The sequence below is a fragment of the Felis catus genome, chromosome B2, assembly GCF_018350175.1.
Source record: "Felis catus isolate Fca126 chromosome B2, F.catus_Fca126_mat1.0, whole genome shotgun sequence".
Taxonomy (NCBI): domain Eukaryota; kingdom Metazoa; phylum Chordata; class Mammalia; order Carnivora; family Felidae; genus Felis; species Felis catus.
This window is the reverse complement of record NC_058372.1, coordinates 40,388,545-40,415,216: the sequence shown is the minus strand read 5'-3', so window position 1 is coordinate 40,415,216 and position 26,672 is coordinate 40,388,545. Positions and strand designations below refer to the sequence as shown.

The following is a 26,672-nucleotide window of genomic DNA, read 5'->3' as shown; positions in this document are numbered from 1 at the left end:
CTGTGCTAACAGCATGGAACCTGCTTGGGATTCACTCTCTCCCTCTCTCTCTGCCTCTCCCCTGCTCTCACTCTCTCTGTCTCTCAAAATAAATAAATAAACATCTAAAACACATAGTTGAAGGCCTGTCATGATCTATCCCAACTGATTTTCTTGCCTTTGTTCTCAGTTTGGAGGCTCCGGAAGGGGCAAGTGACCCTCTTCAGCTTTGGCTTCCCAAACCAACCACACCATTTGGGGTTTTCTGAGTGGATGGATTTTAGGATCACCTGAATCAAGTGAGATGCTGTAGAAGCAAGAATCTGGTCTTGGGCATTTATTTCAGTTGAAGTCTAGCTGACACAATGCTGTGAATTGTTCTCTAAAGCTTTTAGTGCCATAAAGCTGACCTCTCAGAATCTCAGCAGAGCCACTGTCTTGGTTCGGGGGTTCCCAGATTAGCGGTGGGAGAGCACAGATTGATCCTGTGCTCCCTCAAGTACCCTCAAGCTTTATCACCTATGTTTCAAAACCAGGAAGAGATAACCTGATAATGCGGGGTGAATAGGGTACAGTGAGGGGTCTGCAGATAGAAGAAAAATTTCCAGAACAACCAGGAACTTATAGACCTGAGAAAAATTCGTACTCTCGCCCTTGCATATTGACTAAGATCAGTCTTAAATTTTCTGTGGGTCGTTTGCTGACCCTGGAGCTGGTCACCATTGTGATAACTGGATGGGAACCAGCAATAATTAGATGATTGACCCTAAATTACTTGGTCCAGACAAGTCGTTCTCATATGTAGATGACTTGGATGAAGAACTATCAAAAAAATTGGAAGGGATTGGCCTAGAGCTACCAGCTTCTTCTCTTGCTTTGCCTTCCTTAGTGGAGGGATGTTTTAAAAAAAACTAACATCTGTTAGCATAGAATTTCATAAAAGAGTTTCATTTAAGAAAAGGAGTATTTTTTCCTGACATTGCCTGTAAAAACTACCTCACGCAGTTGGATCCTTCATTGCAATCTGTGGGTAACAAGCATTGGGGAGATGGAGAGTTATTTACTTCATGTGCAAGTATAGGGGGGCAAATCCTACTTTTTAAAGACTCTCTTAGAGCCTAGGAATTCTCTTAAGCCATCTCTTTATTTGACTTAAAGGAGCCGGAGAAATTCACTTGAACGCAAGGCTTGATGAGTCCAATTCATTTTTATAAAGAAGGAACTGTTTACTCTCGTCATTAACTTAGAATTGTTAGTTTGATTTTCTGCCGGTAGAAAGAAAGTCTTGCAAGACCTACATAGTTCAGATTAAAAGGTATGTCAACAGTTTTTCTTTTTCCACAGTTTCACCCTAAAAATGATAAATCTGTTCAGTTGGACTTGGCCGTCAGTTGTGTGGTATGTGCCTCTATGTGTGGGAAAGCGCACACACACACACACACACACACACAGAGAGAGAGAGAGAGAGAGAGAGAGAGAGAGAGAGAGAGAGAGAGAGAGAGAATTTAAAGCTCCAGAAAGGAAAGGGTGCTTGTGAGAAATCAGTCACTGCTGTTAGGGCTTGTAGTAACTGTTGCATCTTGAAGCTGCCAAAACAGTATGAGTTAAGATGTCTTTCGGAGTCCTTAAAAAAAACCCCAACATATACCCAGCCACCCCTGGCATCCCAAACAGTCATAAAACATTCCTCATTCTGCTTCACTTCACATGCCTGCTTGGCTTTGCCACAAGCATGTTTTGCCTTCCAGCCAGGGATTAAGCTTCTGTGTGAGGCCATGACTGGTGTGAAAGCAATTTCTCTGTCATTGTGGAGGGGGGAGAAACAAACCGCTTGCACGCTTGTGCGAAATCCTGAGTGGAATTATGGAATCCTAGCTCCGAAGAGGGTTTTGAGGTCCGTGCCTTCCTGCCGGGCTATTCTAACACTCATCACCTTGACTGACAAAAGGTGACCTAATCCCAACGCTTCGTTGACCTCTAACACTTCATGGATCCCCTGTGAACAAGGACACGAACTGAGATGTGTCTTTCTCAAGAAAAAGCAGACCATTGGCCAACATACCACATATGCAGTTACTGCCCTGTTCACGTCCTTGTTCTTGGGCACGGTGTCACTGTTTGAGTCCTGGTTGTATTCTCACAGATGCTCATACAGCACAGTCCTTGCCTGTTCTAGGAGACCCTCCATCTTCATTCAGACTCCTTACTACTTGTTTCTCCTCAGGTGTATCTCTCTCCACAGCAGCCTATTCAGTGTGCCTAGTTATGGCTCCGTGTTCTTTTGGACAGACATTACCACAGCCCCCTTGCTTTGGTCAACTTGGGCTGCCATAACAAAATACCACAGACTGGGTGGCTTAAAATAGAAATTTATTTCTCACAGTTCTGAAGGGGAAGTCTAAAGATCAAGGTGTTGGCAAGGCAGGTTTCATTCTGAGAGCTCTTAGGATAGTTTGTAGGCGGCCGCCATCTTGATGTGTGCTCATTTGACATCTTCTTTGTGTCCTTGCAAAAAAAGGAAGCTCTGGTGTCTCTTCTTCTTATAAGGACACTAATCCCATCATGGGGCTCCAGCCTTGTGAGTCTTCTTAATCTAGTTGGTTCCCAAAGGCCCCATCTCCTAATACTATCAGATTGGGGGCTAGGGTTTCAACATATGAATTTGGGGTGGGGGGTGGGGGGTGGGACACAGACTTTCAGTCCCTAACAATTCTGAATCTTTATTTGTGGTTCCCGTGAAGTGTTTGGAGGGTCGTTGATCCAGGAGCCCTGCAGTCAGTAGAGAAAGCCTTAGAATTACAAACTTTTGTTGCTCTGTAAGAAGTACAGTGTCCTACTGGTGGCTTGCTGGACTACAAAATCAGAAGACCTTTGCCACACACTTCAAGGTGACCTGTGGCAGACTGATGATCTCCTTTTCTTTTCAGATCTTAGGTTTCCTAGGTCCAGATGTCAGTGTTAAAAGGTGTGGATGCCAAACTTGCTCAGCCTCAATGAATTGTGGATGGTTCCGCATTCAATATTCCCTGACCACCATCTATAGCCTCCCTTATGGGCCTCTAAAAGGGAGGCTCTTAGAACAAAAACCTGGGAACATGGCTTATTTCTTAGCGCTTTATCCTCTTGGGCATTCACTCCCTTTCATGGGGAAAGGAAGGCAGTAAATTATAATGCAACTATTCCTTATTCCTTTAGAGATCAATATCTTACAGTGTCATTTTAAATGTATAAAAATATAAATATGGTAATGTCCCCATGGGCACACACACACACACACACACACATACCTGGGCCAGGTAGAAGATTTTAAAATACAAAAAGGCCTTTGAAAATTATTTTAAACTTTCAAGGAACAGAGAATTTATGTGTTATATAAACTGTTCCAGGATTTAGAAAAAAGATGGAATACTTCCAGATTCTTTTTTCAAGCAAACATGACCCTGATAACAAATCTGGCAAGCCCCCAAAGGGAGGCTCTCTACCAGTCTCTCGTAGGAATGTAAAAATTTTAGATGAAATTCTAGTGAGTAGATTTCGACAATAGAGTATATGAATGTTCCACTATACCCAAGAAGGTTATGGAATGCAGGAATGGCTTCATATATATATATATATTTTTCATTTGCTTCACATAAATTATTTAAGTAAAAATATGCAATGATCTCATTAATTCCAGAAGTACATTCAGTCAGTTCAACTTCTAATTTTTACAAACCGCTTAGAAACGAGTATATAAAATGACCATTCCTTCGTATAAGGAAGATTGAGTTCATACAGCCTACTGTCATTATACTTATCGGGGCCACAATAGAAGCATTATTGGATATGGCTGAGATCAAAACAAAAAGCCAGTGCAGAAAGTTATGAAAGTGGTAACATTAACTTTAGAGAATAAATATTGTAAAGAAAAGGATAAAATTACCATTACAGATTGCTTAGTTGTAGATCAAGGAGGCTTAAAGAGATTAAGTTAAAACCCTACTTCTAGGTGGAGAGATTACAATTAAGGATTTAGATATTTCTGAAATTAGTTCATGAGTCTGATGCCATTCCTCTCAAAGTCCCATCAGGATTTTTAAAATTTCACAAGATGGCTATCATTCACAAGATGGCTTATCAGATCAGGCTATCAGATGGAAAAAAACGTAGATGAGAACCTCATGGGGAATCTTGGAAATGGCTCGAGGAGAAGGGAGTTAGATCTATTGGATATTACAATATATAGCGATACTAGATATTAAAGTGTACCTTTGTAATTAAAACACCATGGTATTGACATAAAAAGAGGAAGTAGGTGAGTGAGCTAGGATAGTTCAAAAGCAGACCCTCACATAAATAATTCGATAAATCATAAAGAAGTCATCACAGATCAGGGGGGGAAGGAAGAATTATTCAATAAATAATTGTGATGCATAGTTAGCAATTTGGAGAAAATCATTCTAACTTCACCACAATGAATTACATATTGATTAAACAATTAAGTGCAAAATGTAGAGGCATAGGGAAATCTATAGAATTGAATATTGCTTAGAAAGAAAAGAAAAACACTCAAAAATGAAAAGAACAGTCCATCAAACTACAGAAAAAAATCAAAGATTTCTTCATGTAAAAAACCAGTGGGGTAACAATAGGGAAAGATTTGCATTCATATGACAGAATTTGTATCTTTATTTTGTGACGTACTCAAATAAAAAAAACTAATAAAAAAAAAACCCTAAAACCTTGGTTGGACACTTGAATAGATAACTACATATAGCACCATACACATATATGGAAAATGTTCAGTTTTGTAATAAGAGATATGTAGATTGAAACAGCTGCAAAATACTATTTTAACATATTATTTGAAGAATACATTAAAAAATTAATGTTTATTTATTTTGAGAGAGAGAGAGAGAGAGACAGCGTGAGCAGGGGAGGGACAGAGAGAGAGGGAGACACAGAATTCATGAACCACTCAGATCATGACCTGAGCCAAAGTCAGATGCTCCACCAACTAAGCCAGCCAGGCACCCCTCCAAAGAATGCATTTTTAATGGTAATCCCCAGTTCTGGAGGTATTGTGATATTCAGTGTATTAAAGAGCCATATTATTTATTCATACATTTTGATCCACTTCTGTGGACCATCTTCCCACATTCCCTCCATGAGGGAAATAATACACAACATTTAATAACTTATTTAAACAAAGATGCTCCCTGAAGCATTATTTACAAAGTAGCCACATGCGCATGCGTGCTCACACACACACACACACACACACACACACACACACAATGTCCAACTGTTGAATAACTGTCAAATAAGATAGTTCCTCTATCAGCGTAATACTCTAGTATAATTAACAATTATTTTGAAGATATGTAGCAATGTGACATGATATTTACAATATAATTTTATGTATAGAAATTGCCAATAAATTGTGGTGTAGTTTCATTATGGAATACAACTATATAACTATGCAGTTAAGTTGAATGAACCATAGCTGTGTGCGACAACAGGGAAGGATCTCAGGAACATAGCTGTTAAGTAGAAAAGCAAGTTGCAGTGTGATCCCAATTACATAAACTTCAGATACATACAGAACTAATGATAAAGTGTTTAGACATCCACATGCATGGGGTGCCTGGGTGGCTCAGTCGGTTAAGCATCCGACTTCAGCTCGGGTCATGATCTGGTGGTTCATGAATTGGAGCCCGGTGTCAGGCTCTGTGCAGCTCAGACCGTGGAGCCTACTTCAGATTCTGTGTCTCCCTGTCTCTCTTTGCCCTTCCCCAGCTTGTGCTCTCTCTCTCTCTCTCAGAAATAATAAATGAATAAACTTAAAAAAAGTTTAGATGTCCACATGCATGTGCAAACCCTGTAAGAACAAGCGATCATAGACAAAAATTCAGGCTAGTCATGGGAGGAGAGAAGAGAATGAGGGAGGAGCCCCTGGGGGCTACCTAGGGGATGGTAAAGTCTCTTTCTCAAGCTGAACTATGGACACGTGTGTATATATGTGTATATATATATATATATATATATATATATATATACATTTGTGTGTACATACATATGTATAAGTGTGTATATATACACACGTATATACACACATATGTATACACACACACATATATATATATTATTGCTCTTTTTTATACCTTAACATAAGCAACAAATATTTTTTTTTTTTTAGATTTTTTTTTTCAACGTTTTTTTAATTTATTTTTTGGGACAGAGAGAGACAGAGCATGAATGGGGGAGGGGCAGAGAGAGAGGGAGACACAGAATCAGAAACAGGCTCCAGGCTCCGAGCCATCAGCCCAGAGCCTGACGCGGGGCTTGAACTCATGGACCATGAGATCGTGACCTGGCTGAAGTCGGACGCTTAACCGACTGCGCCACCCAGGCGCCCCAGCAACAAATATTTTTAATGTCAAATACATTAAGTGTGTTAATTTCACAAAGGAGTATCAAAACCCATATTCACTGATAACAATTATGTACAAAATATGTGTCCTTAAAAAAAGATGGTAAGAAAGTATATAGGTAACAGTGACTGTGTTAGAGGAGTGACATTATGGGTGGCTTATTCTTTCTTTTTCTCTCATTTCAAATTTTTCTCTCATTTCAAATAAAACAGGCATGCCTTGTTTTATTGTGCTTTGCAGAGTTTTGTGGCAACCCTGTGTTGAGCAAGTCTGTCGGTGTCATTTTTCCAACAGCATCTGCTTAGTTTGTGTCTCTGTGTCACATTTTGGTAATTCTCACAATATTTCAGACATTTTCATGACTGTTTGCTTATATTTGTGATGGCGACCTGTGATCGGTGTTCTTTGATGTTACTATTGGAGCCTGAAGATGGGACTGAATTGCTGCAATCTCATGATGAAGCTTTAATAGATGAGGAGTTGCTTCCTGTGGATGAGCAAAGAAAGTGGTTTCTTGAGATGGAATCTACACCTGGTGAAGATGCTGCGAAGATTGTTGAAATGACAACGAAGGATTTAGAATATTACATAAAGTTTGTCGATAAAGCAGTGGCAGGGTGTGAGAGGACTGACTCCAGTTTTGAAAGAAGTTCTGTTGTGGGTAAAATGCTATCAAACAGTATCACATGCTACAGAGAAATTATTTGTGAAAGGAAGAGTTAGATGATGTAGCAAACATCATTGTTGTCTTATTTTGAGAAACTGCCATAGCCACACTGATCAGTCAGCAGCCATCAAGTGGAGTCAGGTCCCTCCACCAGCAGAAAGATTATGATTTCACTGAAAGCTCAGATGATGGTTTGCATTTTTTAGCAATCAAATATTTTAAATTAAGTTGTTTTTTAGACATAATGCTATTGAACATTTAATGGACTATAGTACAGTATAAGCATAAATTTTGTATGCACTGAGAAACCAAAAATTGACTTGAAACGCTTTATTGCTATATTCACTTTATATCAGTGGTCTGGAACTGAACCCACAGTATCTCTGAGGTATGCCTGTCTGTGCATATGTTACATTTTTTTAAACAAAGGAAAATTGAAGAATACTTCTGCAATTTTTGGATGATTTAAGCTTCCAGTGGAGGGATTGCCGTTGTCCAGAGAGTAGTAGACCTCACCAATGACGCAGAAGGGGAGGTGGATTTAAAATGTAAATGGAAAATGGAAAAATATGTCCACGAATAGTCACTGAGCATCTTTCTTGTGTCAGAAAGCCTTGACCTAACCTGTGTTCTGAAAACATCTTTTGTATACTGAGTTTATTGAATTGCTGCAAGGGATGAATTAAAAAGGCTGGCATTTCTTTGGGTTCCTTTAAAAACATTTTTTTAGCTTATTATTTTGTCTGGTTATAAAAATAATACAGTGATTTGAAATATTCTTACAAAAATGTAATGGAACCAGTAGCTGAGCGGACACTAGAACTAATTTGCAGTTGAAAGAAAATACAGGGGATAGAGGAACATGTTAGAAGACACCATGAGGATGCATTCAGGAAGTTCTTGGAACATATGACCCATACGCTGCTCATAAATAAAATGGCATGGAAAAGGAGGGGTAGCACTGTGGAATAAATTTTAAAAGACTCCAGGGACATATCAGACAAATTCCAGTGTAAATCTTGTTTGGATCCTGATTTAAACAACCCAACTGTGAAAAGGCATTTATGAGACCCATTAGGAAAATTGGGACACTAATTAGATATTTGATATTGAGAAATTATTGTTAATTTTTAGGTGTGATATTATTATTTATGGTTATATTTTAAAAATACATACTATAGTGTTTGTGAGCAAATGAAGTATCAAATACTTTAAAACAGTCCAGTGGAGAGTTTGAGTATATTAAATATAAAAGGTCCAGATGTTTTTGGGGTATTTATGGATCAATGATATATCCAGGGTTTATGTTAAAATAATCCAGGGACAGGGGATATAGATGAAACAAGGTCAGCCATGTATGATAATTGAGGCCCAGCAGTGGGTACATATATTCTTGCTACATTTGTATATATGCTTAGAATTTTTCATAATAAAACATAAATAAGTGTAATACATGCTCACAGCTGAAAATGTATAAAATATAGAAAAATATAAAGAAGAAAATGAAAGTCACCCATAATCCCACCCCTTGGAGATAACTACTATAACATTTTTATAAGAAAGAATCCTTCTATGCTCTCCTTATGCATTTACAATATATGTTCTTATACACCCACACTTTTAAACAAGAAATTATGCTATCTATATTGTTTTGCATTCTGCTTTTTTATATTGTGGGCACTATTGTGCTTTAGTGCCTTTAGATCTTCATCATAATTTAACATTATGGCTGTGTATTATTCTAATATGTGATAACACATACAACATGCCATAATTTATTGATCTAAGCAGTCCTTTGCAAATGGGTATCTAAATTGTTTCATTTTTTCCCCCCTATTCAGTCATTTCTTCTGGATACTTACTTCTTCTGTCAAGTATCTAGAAAGTCAAAGTGTTTTTAAGGCTTTTTTTCTCTCTTGTGACAAACTGCTTGTTGGAAGTGAGATACTGTTTTGAACTTCCTTCTGTAACATACGTGATTACCCATTTCATCATCATCTCAGCAACATTTGGTGCTATAGTGACAATATTTTAAATGTTCATCAGTCTGATAGAGGGATAATGAACATCTTATTTTAATTTGTGTTTTTAAAATTACTAGTGAGATGAAAATCTTTTTGTAAGTGTATGTCAGTATTTATTTTATGCCTATGTGTTCATATCTTTCCCCCAATTCTTGTATTTATCCCCCTACTTACTGATTCATAAAGGTTCTTTACGTAGTAAAGGATACTAATATTCCATGTATAAGTTGCCATTTTTCTCCCCAGTTTGTTGTCATTTAACTTTAGGTCATTTTTTTTTAAGTAGGCTCCATGCCCCACATGGGGCTTGATCTCATGACCCTGAGACCAAGAGTTGGATGCTCTATCGACTGAACCAGCCAGGCACCCCAACCTTACATCATTTTTGAACAGTCATTTGTCTGGAATTATTTTAGTAGATTTTTTAAAGTTGTAAGTCTGTATTTTTTTTTCCTTTTAGCCTTTCCAATTTTCTACATTTTTATTTTTGTAATCTTATTTAATATTTTATATTTATACTTAACACTTTACTGTAGCATTATCCTTCAAGGTTTGCTTTTTTATTTTAATACATTTATTGGTTATTAAAGAAGATGCTTATGGTAGAAAAAATACATTTTTAAAAAATTTACCTAGAATTTGTCTGTCATACAATGCATCAGATAAAATTTGGTAATTTATCTTTCTATGTGCATATATTAAAGTAACACTAGCTGACGGACAGTTAAAACCCCAAATTGTAATTTAACACAGTAGAGGTTTATTTCTTAGTCCAACATAGGTGTTTCTGATTAGTGGTCAGCCCTCCAGTGAGTAGATTCAGTGGCCCAGGGTCCTTCATCATATTATTCTTCCATTCCCTAGGGCTTTGGGCTCCTCTGCATTTAGTTGGCAGTTGGAGGAAGAGAGCATGGAGAAAGCATGTCACTTCCCAACCACCTCAGTTTGAAAGTGCTTCATGTCATTTCTGCCTATATTCCATTGGTGGGAATAGTCACATGGATATACCTAGGTAGAAGGGATGCTGGGAAATGTAGTCCCTGGCTGGGTACCAGCTTTCCAGTGAAAACCCTACACTCTGGAAAGAGCATGAATATTTGTTGGACGTTTAGCTGAACCTGTCACCATTTGTTATATTTATAACGTATGGTGACAGGGGCGCCTGGGTGGCTCAATCAGTTGAGCGTCGGACTTCAGCTCAGGTCATGATCTCATGGTTCATGAGTTTGAGCCCCACGTCGGGCTCTGTGCTGACAGTTCAGAGCCTGGAGCCTGCTTCCGATTCTGTGTCTCCCTCTTTCTCTGCTCCTCCCTGCTCACTCTCTGTCTGTCTGTCTCTCTCAAAGATAAATAAACACTAAAAAAATTATAATGTATGTGATATATATTTTCTTTACAAAATGGAATCATCCTATTAAGAGTTTTTAATTTTAGCGCCATTTTGTGAGCATTTGTGTCTTTAAATCTCTTTCAAAAATAAGAGTTTTGATGTCTACATATTATTCCCTGTTTTGATGTATCATAATTGATTGAACACTCTTCTATTATGGTACAGTTAGGCTTTCCTAGATTTTTATTATTCTGAATAGTGCTGCTATTATAAATGTCTTTGTGCATAAATCTTTGAGTATTCCTCTGATTATTTCCTCAGGGAAAATTCTTGGGAGTGAACTTGCTCAGTGTTAAGGCTGGCAATGCATATTACCAGATGGCCCTTCAGAAATGTGGACATATTTATACTCTTATCAGTAGTGTCTGAGGATTCTTATTTCAGAGCACTCTTGACTATCCATGGGCAGTATAGTTGTTTCAGTTTTTGCCAATTTGGTTGTTGAAAACAGTACTGCACTGTTTTAATTTGCAAGCTTTCCTTACAGTGGGTTTGAACATTTTTTTTCATGAGGCCGTCAGTAATCTGTGTGTGTGTGTGTGTGTTTGTGTGTGTGTGTGTGTGTGTGTGTGTGTGTGAATTACCTCTTTGAATCCTTTTTCGTTTTTATTTTGAAGTGTTCCATCTTCTTTTCAATCATTTATAAGAGATTTGTATGCAGCATGTATTAACTTGTCATGTTATAAATATTTTTATCTGGCTTCTCCTTCCCTTGATTTTTCTTTGTGACCTAATTTTTTAAGATTAAACTCTACAGTTGGAGCCCTGATGTGTAATATCGTATGCATTGAATCTGCCCGGTTAGCGGTACTTCTGAGATTAACAACATTTTAAAAAGCAAAGCAGATTCTTTTTTCTGACCCATCATATGGTTTGAATGTTCTCAATGTGAAATTTTAGTTATCTTGAAGTGAGGGGGTTTAAAGTAGTCATCAATAAAAAAATGGACTCGGGGCGCCTGGGTGGCTCAGTCATTTGACGTCCGACTTCAGCTCAGGTCATGATCTCACGGTTCGTGAGTTCGGGCCCCGCGTCGGGCTCTGTGCTGACAGCTCGGAGCCTGGAGCCTGCTTCGGATTCTGTGTCTCCCTCTCTCTCTGCCCCTTCCCTGCTCATGCTCTGTCTCTCTCTGTCTCTCAAAGATGTATAAATGTTTAAAAAAAATTTTTTTAAATAATAAATTAAAAAAATGGACTCAAGAAGAATTTGGAGCACTGGTTTCTTACCTGTGGAGATAGTGAGATCGCCTTCTTCATCTTCCTGGGATAGTTAGGAACAGCAGGGAGACAGGCTGATAGATGGTATCTGAAGACTCCATGGTTTAGCTAAGTGAGGAGTAGTGGGGTCTCAGAGGCCCTCTGGCTGTTTTTCACGTTAGATCTTATTTAAAACCCACGTGGTAGAGTGGCAGGGAGCCAAATTAGGGGTCAGGGAGCTGAGATGTCATCTCAGCTCTACCATTGACTGTGACCCTGAGCAAGTCACTTGTCCACTTGAGCCCTTAGTTTACCCATCAGCAGAACTTGAGAGGTTGTTGTAGGCGATGTTGCGGGTACGTGAACCGCTGGGTTGTGCAGTGGAGTTCTCCACGGTGCCTCCTTTATGTTCACTACCTTTTCTGACCTGTGTCAGGTGGGTCTGCGGGGAGTGGGAAGAAGGTGAGTCCCTTTGGCCTCCTGAGTGATTTATGAAAGAAATCAATCCAGTATATATCTGTTCCAGATATAATGTGATCTAAATGTGATGTTCACCTAATAAGATTAGATGAATCTAATATGGTTTTCCTCTAAAACACAAATACTGCACCACTTTTAATTGTAGTAGCCAAATTAAATTACTCGTCCCAAATTAGATTTCCAGCAAACTTAATTTGAACATGAGCTCAGGACTGCAGGCCCTGAGTAATTTTTTCAGATATAAAATAAATCAGTAGGATACTGGCGTTGTTCCTCTGGGCTCTTCAGTGGTTACCATAAAAGAGAATAGGTAAACATCTGGAGGAAGCTTGCAGAAATAGAGCTGAGACAGAAGCTCCAACCCTTCGGCTTATCACTGAGTGATTTTCCCTTTCCATCACTTCCACCCTCACTGGTCTTGGAAGACAGGAAGCAAATAAAGACAGGTCCGGTAGTCACTTGTATCTTACTGCTTATGGTTGCCTTTCTTCTTTTTGTTCCTTGAGTGAGCCCTTTAATGTCTTGCCTGCTCAGGAGGACAATTGGTAGGAAGTGGCTCCCTGTGTGGTTTATGGAGCCACAGGGATTTGGTGAGGGACTAGAGACATTTATAACCTTGTATTAGCTATATTTTCTCTCATTTTATCAGATGAGAGATTAAATGAAAACCAACCCAGACTGTTTTCAGTCTGGGAGTAGACGCTGACAGTAGGTGAGGCTTTATCCAGGGCTCAGATGAGGTGCCCAAGATCCAGTGTTTCTCCTTCAGTGTTGGTTCCTTTCCCAGGCATGATCTCCCTTTCTGGCCCCGGAATGACAGCCCACGGCCCCTGGGTCAGCCTGTTTTCTTGTTCACTTGTTTTTCTAAGGAAAAACCCTTAGTGGATCGACCAAAGGCGTGGAATTGAGTCTGGTTGCCCTTGGTTGACTCCCATTTGGATTTTATGCTTCCCTAAATCAATACCACGTGGAGGGCATGGGACAGATTGACTGCCTGGGAGATTCAGGGGACTGTTGGAAAAATAGACAGGTTAGTGAAGCAGGGGAGGTACCTCCAAACCTCCATGACGCATTAATACAGATCCTTCTTTTCCAAGCACTGCAGGCTTCCATTCTCCCCTTTGAAGTGTAAATGACCCTGAGAGGTAGATGGATATGTTCATGGATGAAGAGGTGAAGTTCACCGTGGGATCAGCTTACCCAAGGCCTTGTCAATGGTACAGCAAGGACCAGACTCGGTGTCTAATGAGTCTTCCATTTTTTTTCCCCGGCATCATGCCTTCTTTCTACGAATCCCTCTCACCAACCCCTCCTTCTCACTCTCCCAACACCAGCACAGGGTTCTTCATTAAATAGACAGTCAGTCAATAGTTGTTAACTTGTTATTGACTGACTAGTGTACCATCAGACCAAATGTGACCTTTCTGCTCATACTTTGTGAATATCATTATAGCAAAAGCCAATGTGGTCGATTCTCAGTCATTAATTTGTAGATTGTCCCTGGTAATTCAGTTTTCTTTCCCTGAATTATGGGGTTCGTTTAACAGAAGGATGGAGATTGGATGGCTTAAGGATAGACATAAGAAAGGCGTCAAGGGGTGTGTGTGTGTGTGTGTGTGTGTGTGTGTGTGTGTGTATACGCACGTGCAGCTATGCACATGGAACTGCAATTACAAAATTAAATATGTTTCCATTCAGCTGAAATTAGATTTGATGCCTATCTTTTCATTTCAATGTAAGTTACATTTGTGAAAGTTACCATTGGCAAGATCCTTATTTGCTCAAACCAAAGACCTGTGAATAGGTGTGCCATTTAGAAACATTTTTAGTAGTAACCATACATTTGCTTTTCATTTTTGAGAAAAAAACCACAGGTACCTATTGGCTTCTCCCTCCTGTAAAAATCCTCCCTCATCAATATTTTGTCTCCGGTTTTACTTCTGCTGCCTCTGGGCAGCTTTATGGACTTTCTCCCGCTGTTTCTTTGTGCCGAAGGTCTGCATTCCACAGTTAACACTTCACCGTGGGTCCTGTGATACACTAATTGTTTCATATGTATGGGTTTATCTCCTTGATCACTTGGTTAACAGTTTGAAGTCAGTGCTTGGTCTTACCACTTTCTTTGTGTGTTTTTTTTTGTTTTTTGTTTTTGTTTTTGTTTGTTTTTTAATCCTCCACAGTACTCCCCTCCATGCTGAAGTCAAGTGGGTGATCGTTTAGGGTTTGGTTCGGTGACTGGGGTAGGTGCCCCTCCTGAGCATTTCCATCTCACCCTCATTGTACTCACAGTGGTTTTGCAGTTGTCTGGTTATTATCTCTGTTCCTCCAGTACAGTTCATGGCACATATTAACGGCAAAGGAAATACGTGTTCATTAATTGATTCTTGCCTTCCTATACCACCCCCGCCTTCCCACCCCACCCCCCAACACTCCCCCACCCGAACCATAAGTTCTTGGAAGGCAGAGCCTACATCTTATTGTTCTTTGTGTTCTCTATAGTCCTTAAGCGTCTGTCCATAGTAAATGCTCAATTAATTCTTGTTGAGTGAGCAGATTTCATGGGTGGGTAGAAGCCAAGGATCGGTAGGTCCTCTCTAGGGACCTGCCTGGGGGAGAAACCAGCTCTGAGAAGGAAGGGGGTCATGGAGGCTGGATGGGGATGGTTTCCAGAGCTGGGTGTGCCAACTCCTCCTTCTTCTGATTTCCAAGTACAGATAAGGCACTTCCCTAATGGCACAGTGCTGTGTCCCCTCCTCGCCGGTGCCTGGTAAGCTCAATGCCTGAGAAGTGGCCGAGTAAAGGATGGTGGCTGTAATTCTAGCTTTTATTTCAACAATAAAGAATTCCCTCTTCTACCTGTACCTGAGCCCCTTCAGAAATCTTCATGGTTGAGATGGGAGGACACAAGCCAGGAGGGGCACATGATCACCTCCCCATGTTGACAATTTCATCCTTCCCATTGCCCTAGAGTCTGCTAATGAGCAATGACAGAGCCACAAAGAAGGGGGCGGTGAGCACCAACGGGTCAGCACCCCCTCAGCCTCCCTGAGTGGTGTTGCTTGGACCACTGGTTGGACCAACTCATCCCGGTTTACCTGGGGCTGTCCCAGTGTTAGTACTGGAAGTCCTGAGTCCCGGGACACCCCTCAGTCCCTGGCAAACCAGGACAGTGGGTCGCTCCCTTCCTGCCCTGGCCAGCTCTTTCCCCGTCCCTTTTCCCTTTGCAAGGTCCTTAATTGGGCCCATTTCTTCTTCTTTCTGCCTTCTCCACTAACCTCTCCTAGCTCTTCCCAGCCAAGCCCTGAGCCCTGCTTGCATTTCTGCTATTAGAGGCCCTTCCAGACCAGTGTTCTGAATCGCTATGGGTTGACCAGAATTCTTGGAGTTAGATATCCTCCCAGGGGCTGCCTTCTCATCCTCTCTGGCCTTGCTTGGCTCCAAAACTCAACGAAGATGTGAAAGCTTCTGTCACATAGAGTTGAAACTCATCTGCATTCAGGAAGAGCCTGCCCTCTCTGGGGGAGGCTTTCTGCACACATGTGGCACTCGGCGGGCACAGCACCACGCTGTGCCTGGAAGGTAGGGCAGGGGAAGTGGCAGTGCTGGGGTAGCTGTGCCCACAGTTTCGTGTCGTTCACACCGAGGCCCATCTCCCTCATCCCAGACCCAGCCCTCAGCACCTGTCCTCTGGGCACACTGTGGCTTACGGCTGTCAGCAAGGCCGACTGTAGCCTGCCTTCCCCACATTTACCTCTTTGTTCTCAGAATTCTTAATACACATAGAGTAAGTGCTACTCCATTAAGTGAGCCTAATTGTTTTCTTCCGCATTTCTCGCGTGTTAGTTCTTCCTTGAAGGCAGACGTCTTATCTTGTTTCCTTTCCTTCCGCCTCATGGCACCTGGCCTTGTGCTGGGCCCACAGCTGGCCCTCACTTGGTACATAGCACTTTGATGGCACCTCGGTGATTTGTGGGTGACAGAGGGACGTAGAAGCTAGCAGGCTGGTGGTTCTCTGTGAGCTCCTGTATGCAGAGTAATGTCAGCAGCATGGAGCAGGAGGGTGGGAATACACGCTGCTCTGAGCCAGGCCCTGGGTCTGGGGTGGAATTCAGTTATCCCGACTTCCTCTTTAACACTGCCACAGGAGAATGAGGCTTCTTTAATGTGGAGTGAATTTTTAGTCACAAAACACTTCACTATGTATTAGGTTTTGCCTCACATTTTCTGGAACATTCGACTGTAATTTAAAAATAATCACAGAGGATTAAATAATTCCGAGACTGCTTTACAGAGGCAGTCAAGTGGGTTTTGATTTTTATAGAGTTTTCCTTTTTTGAGTCATTCCCTTTTTGGAGGAGTTCAGAAGGAGGTGCTGTGCTGTCCCAGACCCTGTAGGCCTGATTCTGTTATTTGTCTCAGCATTGCTGATCCGTGAGTGAAAACGCAGCTCTGGCCCACCCCCATGAGGGTGGATATTTTGAACTTTTCACCAGTGCCGATAACCTCTTGCTTGGGTCTCCTGTAACCAACTGTGTGCTTCTGTGGGGTGTGTGTGTGTATGTGTGTGTGTATACGGTGTATTTGTTTTCAGATGTACGTAGCTTTAAAAATTTATAGGAATAATATGTGGTCTTGGTAAAACATTTAGTAGGAAGTTAAAGCTGTCTTTACTTCTCTTTTTTAATTTTTTAAAAAGTTCATTTATCTATTTAGAGAGAGAGACTGCACACAAGCGGGGAAGGAGAGACAGAATTCCAGGCAGGCTCTGTGCCATCAGCACAGAGCCCGATGTGGGGCTTGAACCCATAAACTGTGAGATCACGACCTGCACTGAGATCAGGAGTTGGACACTCGGGGCGCCTGGGTGGCTCAGTCAGTTAAGCGACCGGCTTCAGCTCAGGTCATGATCTTACAGTTCATAGGTTCAAGCCCTGCGTCGGGCTCCGTGCTGACAGCTCAGAGCCTGGAGCCTGCTTCCGGTTCTGTGTCTCCGTCTCTTTCTGCCCCTACCCCATTTGTGCTCCGTCTCTCTGTCTCTCTCACTCTCTCTCAAAACCAAAAAACATTAAAAAAAAAAAAAAAAAGAGTTGAGCACTTAACTGACTGTGCCACCCAGGCACCCCTTTACTTCTTTTTTTTTTAAATGTTTATTTATTTTGGGAGAGAGAGAGAGCACACCCATATGTGCAAGCAGGGAAGAACAGAGAGACAGGGAGAGAAAGAATCCTAAGCAGGCTCTGTGCTATTAGCACAGAGCCTGATGCAGGGATCAATCCCACAAACCATGAGATCATGACCTGAGCCAAAATCAAGAGTCAGATGTTTAACTGACTGAGCCACCCAGGCGCCCCAAGCTGTCTTTACTTCTTAGAAATAACCCCAGTGAACATTTTAATGTATATTTTTCCAGATTGTTTTTTGTGCACTCACACATATGTTCAGACACACACACATACACACAGTATGTATATTTACACAGATGGGATCATTTTATGTAAAATTTAGGGGCCTGTTTTCTTTTGCTTAACAATTTCTGAAAGACATTTTCTCTGTGTCCGTGAAGACTAATTTATCACTCATTCAGCAAACACTGAACTGAACGCCTACCATGTGTCCAGCATCGTGCAGGGTATTGGGATATAACATTGAACAAAAGGGATAAAACTCTCTGCCCTTGGGGAACCAATAGTCTAGTGGGGTGGCTGGCAATAACAAAGTAATACAATATGTGGTGGGTTAGAAGGTGATAAATGCTATGGGAAGAAATGAGATCAGGAAGGTGAGTGGGAGTGAGGGGGATAAAGTGTATTTTGCAGTTTTAAACAGGGTGGTCGAGTGATGAGGAGGCCTTTGACCAAACCCTGGGGCTATAATGTTTAACACACAGCGTGCTCTACTCAGATGACTGCTGGGTTAGGTCTGCACTTGTGGCAGAAGGAGACACACTGTCAGAGCCTTAGGAGCTCTGGGCAAGGGTCCCTCCGATCTCTTGTGGTAGGAGATACAGACTTGAGCACCCGTGCATGGTCTTGTGTTGCTCGTTACGGACAACAGTGACATGTTATTATAACATGTTCTTGTTTCCAAAGTCGCTTTTTGTCTGTTCTCCTGGCCCTGTTGCTTACTTTAGCTACACAATTTTGGGCAAATAGCCCACCCGTTCTGGGCCTCATGAAGGAAGTATGAGGATTGTTGTACAGTTTAAATGAGTTAATCCCGGCACACAGAACAGTGCTGGAAAGAGCTCCTACGAGAAGTTCAGCTGTTGTTATTACTCCCTTTCATTTATTACTTGGGACAGTCCCGCGAGGAGGATGTTAGGCTCAGTTTAGAGATGAGGAAGCTGAGGCCCGGGGAGGTCGGCGGCACTAGTGAACAAGTTCAGGGTGCTAGGGGGTTGGTGGAGGGAGGTCTCACATCTCGGGCTTCAGGCCCTAGGCCCAGCTCCTGCCTACCTACCTTCCTCCAGGTGGGCACAGCTACTCCTGCTTTAGGTGGGTGCATAGAACACATGGCCACAGATTCCATTCACTGCCTTCCTGATCGCTCTGTAGACTCCTTAGAAAAGAAGCAGCCTGGGTCCAGGGGGTGGGGGTGGAGGTCGGGTAGGGTTGGTAGAAGAGGGAGGAAGGATGGATATGGAGTTCCCACAGGGAGGAGCTTGAGGCTTGGCGGCTCTGCTCAGCATCCTCACCGTTGTCAATTTGGTGTCAACACATGTTCCCTGCCTTCTCCCCCGCCGGTCACCACACACACCAGCTTGTAAAGATCCCCCTTAAAGACTCAGGAACATGACGATTAGTGACTTCTCTAGTTTTAATTTTCTGACTTTGAGAAACACCCCTATCCTTGTGTCTGCGGTAGTTTGTTGAAGAACGGTACCACCGCAGACACAACCCAGCTCCGTAAGTGTTATCACTTGCCTCCTTCCAGAAGGTATCCTGGTGGCAACCTCCCACCTCACCTGGCCCTAACCGGCCCTCAGGTGGCCCTTAGGACAACACACTTTGAAGGACCTGTGAGTTCACAGAGTGGACTGGTGTCTAGAGTCATTTCTTCTCCGAGGTCAATACGCGCCCCCCCCCCCCCCCCCCCCCCCCCGTGACATAGACAACCCAGAGTAATGCAGCACTGGGCATACCTCCCGTCTAGTTCTCCGAAATGGAATGCAGAGCTTGCGTTACCATGGAAACCATAATATAAATGGTGGCTACGTGTAGGTAAAATAGCTCTATTGGTTTTATGCTGCAGGTACATTGTGAGTTCAGAAGGCTTTTGTGAACCTGAGAGTCTGAGAGTCCATCCATCGTTTTAAATATGGTTTCTGTGGCTACATGCTGCCAGGATTCTTAAGAAATCACTTTTAAGCAAACCTTCAGAGCAAGTTGTTTCTAACAGGGAAAGTGGCAGTTGGTCATTTATAGGATATTTTCTTACCGTCTGGTGGGGTTTCTCATATCCCAGGACTCCAGATGGAGTGTAAGCTCCTGGGAAGTCCTGTGGCAGATGGGATGGAATTGTGGCTCAACAGTAGCACGTTCAGAAACAGCGTCAGGGAGCTGGTGGGAGTCAGTGCGTGGTGAAGCTGCCAGATGCTGTAACAGAGTGGAGAATCCAGCAGGGGTGTGGTCACCGGGCATGAGGGGCCTACCTGGGTACTGTACCACAGGAGGGGCTTCGACAGGGTGTTAGAGGATTGGGACAGCACTCCCAACTCGAAACCACATCATGTGGGTAACAGATGGAGAAACTGGGCCTGGAAAAGAGAAGACGAGGAAGGAATTTATAACCGTGTTTTATTATTTGAAGCACCATGATGTGGTTCCCCCCCCCCAAAGAGAACTGATAAGAGAGACGTTTCAGTAAGTAAAGGAAGGAGTTTAACAGCCAAAACTTTTGAAGATAGGAAGGGTTACTTTAAAGGATAGTGAGTTCCCCGTCGTTAGAGGTATGTAAGGAGAGGCTGGCTGGCTACTAGTGGAGGATACTATAGAGGAGATTTAAGCTCTGGATGAGTGATGAGACTAGACCTTGAAGGCCTTTGCTAGCCTAGAGTTTTTATGATTCTAGGGGATAGATGGAAAATAAATTTAATTTTCTGGGCTTCTTATTCAGGACTATTAATAGTGGCTCCTGGGGGCGCCTGGGTGGCTCAGTCGGTTAGGCGTCCGACTTTGGCTCAAGTCATGACCTTGCAGTCCATGAGTTTGAGCCCCGTGTCGGGCTCTTTGCTGACAGATCAGAGCCTAGAGCCTGCTTCCGACTCTGTGTCTCCCTCTCTCTCTGCTCCTCCCCTGCTCGCTCTCTCTCTCTCTCTCTCTCTCTCAAAAATAAATAAACATTAGAAAAAAAATAGTGGCTCCTGGAGCAAAGGTGAGAAGGATTTGGGCCTGGTTGAGTCTGGGTTCCTTGATTGATCAGCAGTGTCTCCCATGACAGGAGCCCAGGTTGCAGGATGGCCCAGTATTAGCCATCTCCTTAGTGGAGATTGTCTAGTGGTGAACTTTGACCCAGGTCAAGCCAACCACCATGATTTGCTTGGGATTGGGGGTGGGGGGATTCTCAGGACCTGGACTTTGAGCTTTCAAACCAAGATGAATTGGTCACCTGAAGTGGAAGGGATAGTCATCAGCAACCGTGTCATTTGGCTTCCGTTTCTACTTGGTGCATCTTTATCTCCTCAGAGCACGAGTGTGGGACTCTGCCCTCAGTAGGAGCCCGGTAGACACATGGAGAATAAATGAGTTGGATGCAGTTCCTAGGAAATGGTTGCAGTATCCTTGCAATTAATTAATTTGTTTAATTAATTAAAGTGACTTCACTAATTATATGTGCAGGAGATTGCACATTTCATTAGGCTGAGCAGATGGCTTCACTAATAATTACCAAAGCCTGGGGTTGCAGGAGGGGGGATGTCAGCATAGGAATTGATATTGAACATTTTAAATGCTGTCCTTCCACAAACAAAGTTGAAACTCCTATCCCCATTGCATCCAAGATGGACTGAAGAACAGATCCTTAGTTTTCTTCTGGTACTGCCAACAGGTGTTGGTAACTCACTGTTTGTGACTGGTGATCATTTTCTAAATGAAGCAGCTGACCTTGGAAGGGGCGTGGGCTCCACGGCTCTGGAAGAGGGAGCCATGTCAGGGTTAGACTTGAGGCTTTGGCGTTGTTCAGACAGTTTAGCTAACCCACCGAATTTTGATAGGAAGCCAGATCTCCCTCAAAAACAGCAGGTGCCTTGTCTCCAAAGGGAATGTGCCTTCCTCTGTGTATTGTTTAAACCTTGCCCTGCCCTCACTCCTGCCCCTCCGTGGGGCCTTAGACTCTAAGGCAGACCCACGGACATGCCACAGAATAAAGACCCTGAGTGGATGCACGCACAGACCAAGCAGTACCAATGACTGAGGTATCACATAAGTGCATGGGTGTATTTTTGAAGTGTTCTCACTACGGTGATAAGGATGATTATTGGTAATTGACCGGACTGAGCATCCCCTCTGGGCCGGAAACTTCCTGCACTATTTGTAATCCTTGAAAGAATCCCGCAGGGCAGGTGTTAATTTACAGATGAGAAAACAGAGGCTTGTAGGTGTTAAGCGGGTATGCCTGGAATCACACCAAGCTAGGTTCAGACTCAGAACTTTCTGTCTATAAAGCCCCTTGTTCTTTCCAGCGCCTGCTCTGCTGGTAAATGATTTGGGGTCATGAAAGTCCCACACCTAAATCTGGAAGGATGTGAGGGGAAGCCACCAGGCTGAGCTTACCACTTTCACTCAGGGAGCCAGTCACCAACTGATGGGCTCTCGGCATCTTAGAACTGGCAGGGCCTTGGAGGAACGGCTTCTGAACAGTTTCCCAGCATCCATGGGCAAGTGCTTAGTGCATAAAGATGAGCTCTAAAAGACCAGGCGGCTGGGCATGTTACGGAGGAGTGAGGTACTGGTTAGAGAAAGTTCCAGAAAGAAATCGATCATTTCAGGAGAATTTTCAGAATGTTAATTTGATGTGATCTGATAAGAGAGTTTTCTTTTTTGCTCATATATATGGTTGGGGAAGGGTGACCCTCCTGAAGCTTCATGCATGGTGTGTAAAGAAGAAACAAAGCCAAGAAAGGGGGGAAAAATGCCACTTGTAGAAGAACGGTAGATCAGTCTGTGTGCTGATGAATAGATGTTGACCATGACAGCAATATTCCTGTTCGGGGAAATTGAGCATTGCAGTTAGGTTGCTTGACCTTCTGTAATGGTCCTGGTGAGCTCCCGTCCCTATCAAGGTCTGCCTCTCTGCCCCCCAGGGTAATCTTGGGGTAATTATCCATTCCTTGATGCTTTCACTCCACACTCCTTATGAGCTAGAGCAGGAATGGGGTGGTGTGTCTGACTCACAAAAAATTGTGAATCATTCTTGAAATGAGGGAGCCCTGAAAACATGACTAATTTCTGTAGCATGTACAGGTAAGAAATGGCTGTTTGGTTGTGACTGGCAACTGCCATGTTATTTCTAATTTTGACTTGGTTACTGTTGTTTTGGGGATGGGATCAGACTTGGCCCTGGGGTGGGTGCAGTGTGGAAGGACAAAGTGCCATTTGGACACAGTTCCTGCCTTTGAGCATTTCACAACCTGAAGGAGGCCAAGGCATGTCAATAGTTGCAGAAAACATGTCTGTTGAACATATATATTAAGGAGTCAGCTGAAAGAAAGAAATCTTAAACTTAAGCAAGAGTAGAATATGTTTTGCCTGATCATGTATCCAGTTAAGTGCTGGAGGGACACTCGGGGCCAGCCAGGTAGTGTCTGGATCATATCAGTCTAGGTTAAGAAGAGAACTAGGCTAGCTCGTAAATCGTGTTTCTGTTTACACATCTGTTCTCAGGAGTAGTTACTTATTCAAGGCCCTCTGTCTTTGTTGATCATGTCAGCCTGGATGAGTTAGCTGCGTCTTGTTACCTGCTATGAAATTCGAGATTTGTTAAAATATAAATACACCTGAGAAATACCCTTATACCCTTATTGGCTCATAATGATAACCCAAGATGTAAAGAAACATAATAATGGGATTTACTCCTTGTTCTTACAGCTTTGGGTAAAAATTTGTACCTCTGCTGAAGTTTCCAGAGATAAGAGGCTACTGTGTGGGGATCGAGGATTGGACATTCAAGCTTGGTGTTTCAAAAGTTGGCTTGCGCATTTGAGCCTGCTGTTTTCTACAATGAGTTGGGGGAAGAGGTTGTAACTCGGAAAATAATAAGGAAAATGGAGCAGTCTGGAGTCTGGTGTGGTGCAAAAACTAGATGGAAATAGTAAATAGACAAGGAGGGGAAGCTGATGAAAGGAGAGGAGCTTAGGATAGGAAAGACCACTGGCATGCTTCTGGCCATAAATAACAGTAACACATTTTCTTATAAAACAAGAAGTGAGGATGGAAGCAGTGGCTACCTGTTGTGTATCTGGCAGTTCAGTGGTGATATCAAGGGTAGGAGATTTTTCGGTCTTCCTACTTGGCCCTCCTTGGTGTTTTGGCTATCTGTCTCTGTGTTTCTTGTCTTGTTGGTTCCGTGAGTCCCGTGCGGTCACTCCTAGCTGCAAGGGAAGCTGCCGAAGGATTACTTAGTTTTTCCAGCCTTAGTAGTGGAGGTGGGCAAGAGGGCTTAGGAATGGCTGGTGGGTTATCCAGCCAACTGTTGGGCATAGATCAGTTGAGAAAAATAAATAAAAACAGATGTGTGTTGAATCATCACCACAAAAAAACCAGATGCTCCCGGGAGTTGGCTTTGTGTGGGCTGTGAATGGTATGGAAGGGTCTCTTTTAGGTCCCATTCCAGCAGTGGGGCTGATCACTTCCAAAGTCTGTGTGTGACATCGAAGACTAGATTCTGGGAAAGTCGTCTTAAACCCTGCTGGGTGGGAATGGGGCATGGGAAGGGAGGAGACAAAGGGGCGCCATTTCCTAGCCCATAATACTCAGAAGCAAGATGGCTGCTTTTCAGAAGTTAATGGTTGGGCACTTGTTAATTTTTCATAAATTCCATTTAACGAATGATGCATTTAATTTAGGACACTTGGCTTCTGGTAATAGTTCAGAGTCTGATAACATCTTTAGCACCATTTTGAATTTCATGCCTGTGTATGCACATACATGCACTCTGAGTTCACATTCCTATGGCCCAGATCACCTTTTCTTCTCAGTGCCTCACAGAATCCTAGTCTTGTCAGAACCCAGGTTCCCCTGCCCCCCAACTTTTTAGTTCCCTCTTTTATATCTGTGCCATATAGTAACCTTCCTTTCCACACAGTGCTCAGCGGAGGGCAGCTCTCTGATACGTGGCTCTTGCTGCTTTGGGTCATTTGGGCATATCATTTTGGGCACAGCCACTTCCCCATAGCAGTGAGCCAGATGCCTTTGAACAAAAAGATATGAGCCTGCTGATGTCAATGCAACTCCTCACCCTTCCTCTAGTACTCTAGAGCAGGCCTTCGCAGAGTTTACTGTGCACACAGATCGCCCAGGGATCTTGTGACAATGCAGATTCTGACTCGGGAGGTCTGGGATGGGCCCTGAGATTCTTCTGTATTTTTTTTTTAAATTTTTTTTTTTAACGTTTATTTATTTTTGAGACCGAGAGAGACAGAGCATAAACAGGGGAGGGGCAGAGAGAGAGGGAGACACAGAATCTGAAACGGGCTCCAGGCTCTGAGCTGTCAGCACAGAGCCCGACGTGGGGCTCGAACTCACGGACCGTGAGATCATGACCTGAGCCGAAGTCGGACGCCTAACCGACTGAGCCACCCAGGTGCCCCAGTTCTTCTGTATTTGTATTGGTTGTTGTTGTTGTTGCTGCTGTTGCTGTTTTAAGTAGGCTCCATGCCCAGCGTGGAGCCCCAGTATGGGGCTTGAACTCACGACCCTGAGATCAAGACCTGAGCTTGGATCAAGAGTCAGATGCTTGACCGACTGAGCCGCCCAGGGGACCCTGAGACTGTATTAATAAGCTCCTAAGTGATGGTGGTGCAGCTGGTCCAGGTAGCAGGGATGTCAACCACCAACCCTGGGGAGTTCTTCATAAATACCAATGCTGGGACCCCACCCCAGATCGGTTACATTAGTATCTCCGGGTGGCAGGCCTTGGGCATCAGTCCCTTTTAAAAGATCCATGGGTGATTTTAATATGCAGCCAGGTTGAGAACCACTGATCCGGCACTTGCCCATCTCCATCCTTTGGCTTATGCTGTCCTTCCTGCTTACGCCTTTCCCTCTTTCCACCTGTGAGGGTTCTATACATCCTTCAAGGTTCAGCTCAGAGACGTGTCTCCTTAGAGCCGTTGTCCATCCCCACCAGGACACCAGTCTCCCTTTCCTCTGTGCTATCACATATACCTGACAGTATAGACATTCTGGACTCTCCCAGCAGACCAGGCTGGCTTTGAGGATGGGGACCACAACCATTGATCTACGAGTGGGGACTCCGTAAGCAGGAGTGAATCAGCTTGTTCCTGGGCCCAGAGACAAACCACAGGGGCTTCCAGCCTGTTACAGTGAGTTTCTCCTGTGTCTCTGTGAGGAGCAGTAGAATTAGAGGTCAAACCCAACTTTTCCAAGAGAAGTCTAAGTGGGAAGTGGTGCTTTGGATGTTGGAGATGGTCGCAGACATTGTAGTTCTTGGTCCACTGCCCTGGACTCTTGACCATCTGCCCACTGCCCTTCTCTGACCACCTCCCTCTCTGCTGGGCCTTGGGCAGCACCTCTACAGAAAGCGGAGAGACCAGGGCCCTTCCCAGGCTCCTCAGTGCTCACCATCCCACTGAGCAGCTCAGGATGCCTAAAGGGCGCATCAGTAGCTAGAGTTTCTCTGTCATCCTCCTACTTCCCTTACTTCTCCCCCCTTACCAGATACACACTCCATTGCCCCCAAGGCCCCACTGTCCCCAGCTCACCTCCTTCAAGAAAGGAAACCATCACGTATTTTTCTTTTTTGGCATTTGCTAGGGCCTGCGCGCCACTGGGAAGGAAGCATGACCATCACCATACGCACAGCCTACGCGCAGAAAGGGTTTAATAAATACGACCTGCATGGGCATGGAATACCATCTGCTGAGACAGGCAGTGTGGCTTCACCAAGCTGTGTGATACTTCATGGCAGACCTGGAGTTTGACCCCTGGCTGCTGACCACCCGTCTGGGGTGCTGTGAATTTGCCCTGAGTCACACAAACCACTATTTCCTTAGGTCACGCTTCTCAGGCAGGTGTTGGGGATGAGGGTCTGATAGGAGTCATTCGCCCTACTCAGTTCTGTGCAGGTGTGATGTGAACCCCCAAAGGCAGAGGGGACACAGAACTTAGAATGGGGAAGGAGTGAAGATTCCTCCTTTGGAATCAGCTTTCTTGCAGATGATGGCTTGTTGACCCCAGCGCATCACCAGTAGGTAGAATAAGGCAGCTTACAGAAGACGTACTTCCTGGCAAGGGTGGGGAGGGATAGAAACGGGCGTTATGGCTCCAGATTCTGCTGGACCTCAGA

General features: G+C 43.4%; 1 protein-coding gene and 1 long non-coding RNA gene across 18 annotated transcripts in view; one reads left to right on the top strand and one right to left on the bottom strand.

Moving 5' to 3' along the window:
- The window catches only part of TRERF1 (transcriptional regulating factor 1), a 210,749-nt gene that overhangs the window by 89,046 nt on the left and 95,031 nt on the right, over nt 1-26,672 (top strand). Inside the window, exon 1 of one of the 14 annotated variants that reach the window (XM_045057561.1) lies at nt 26,464-26,573. The exons of the other annotated variants lie outside the window; for them this stretch is intronic. The gene's annotated coding sequence lies outside the window, so the exon portion shown is untranslated. Of the gene's footprint in view, nt 1-26,463; nt 26,574-26,672 lie in introns of those variants that run through there. 14 annotated transcript variants of the gene reach the window in all.
- LOC109499672 lies at nt 1,786-26,473 on the bottom strand. Of its 4 annotated transcripts, none has more exons than XR_006597774.1 (6): nt 26,089-26,473; nt 23,593-23,748; nt 21,920-22,094; nt 20,757-21,277; nt 19,587-19,905; nt 1,786-2,748 (listed from the first exon to the last, which is right to left on the bottom strand). It is a non-coding gene; the product is annotated as an uncharacterized LOC109499672 (long non-coding RNA). The 4 variants fall into 4 exon arrangements; XR_006597775.1 differs by lacking the exon at nt 1,786-2,748 and having other exon boundaries at nt 19,270-19,905; nt 20,757-20,907; nt 21,036-21,277; XR_006597773.1 differs by lacking the exon at nt 1,786-2,748 and having other exon boundaries at nt 19,270-19,905.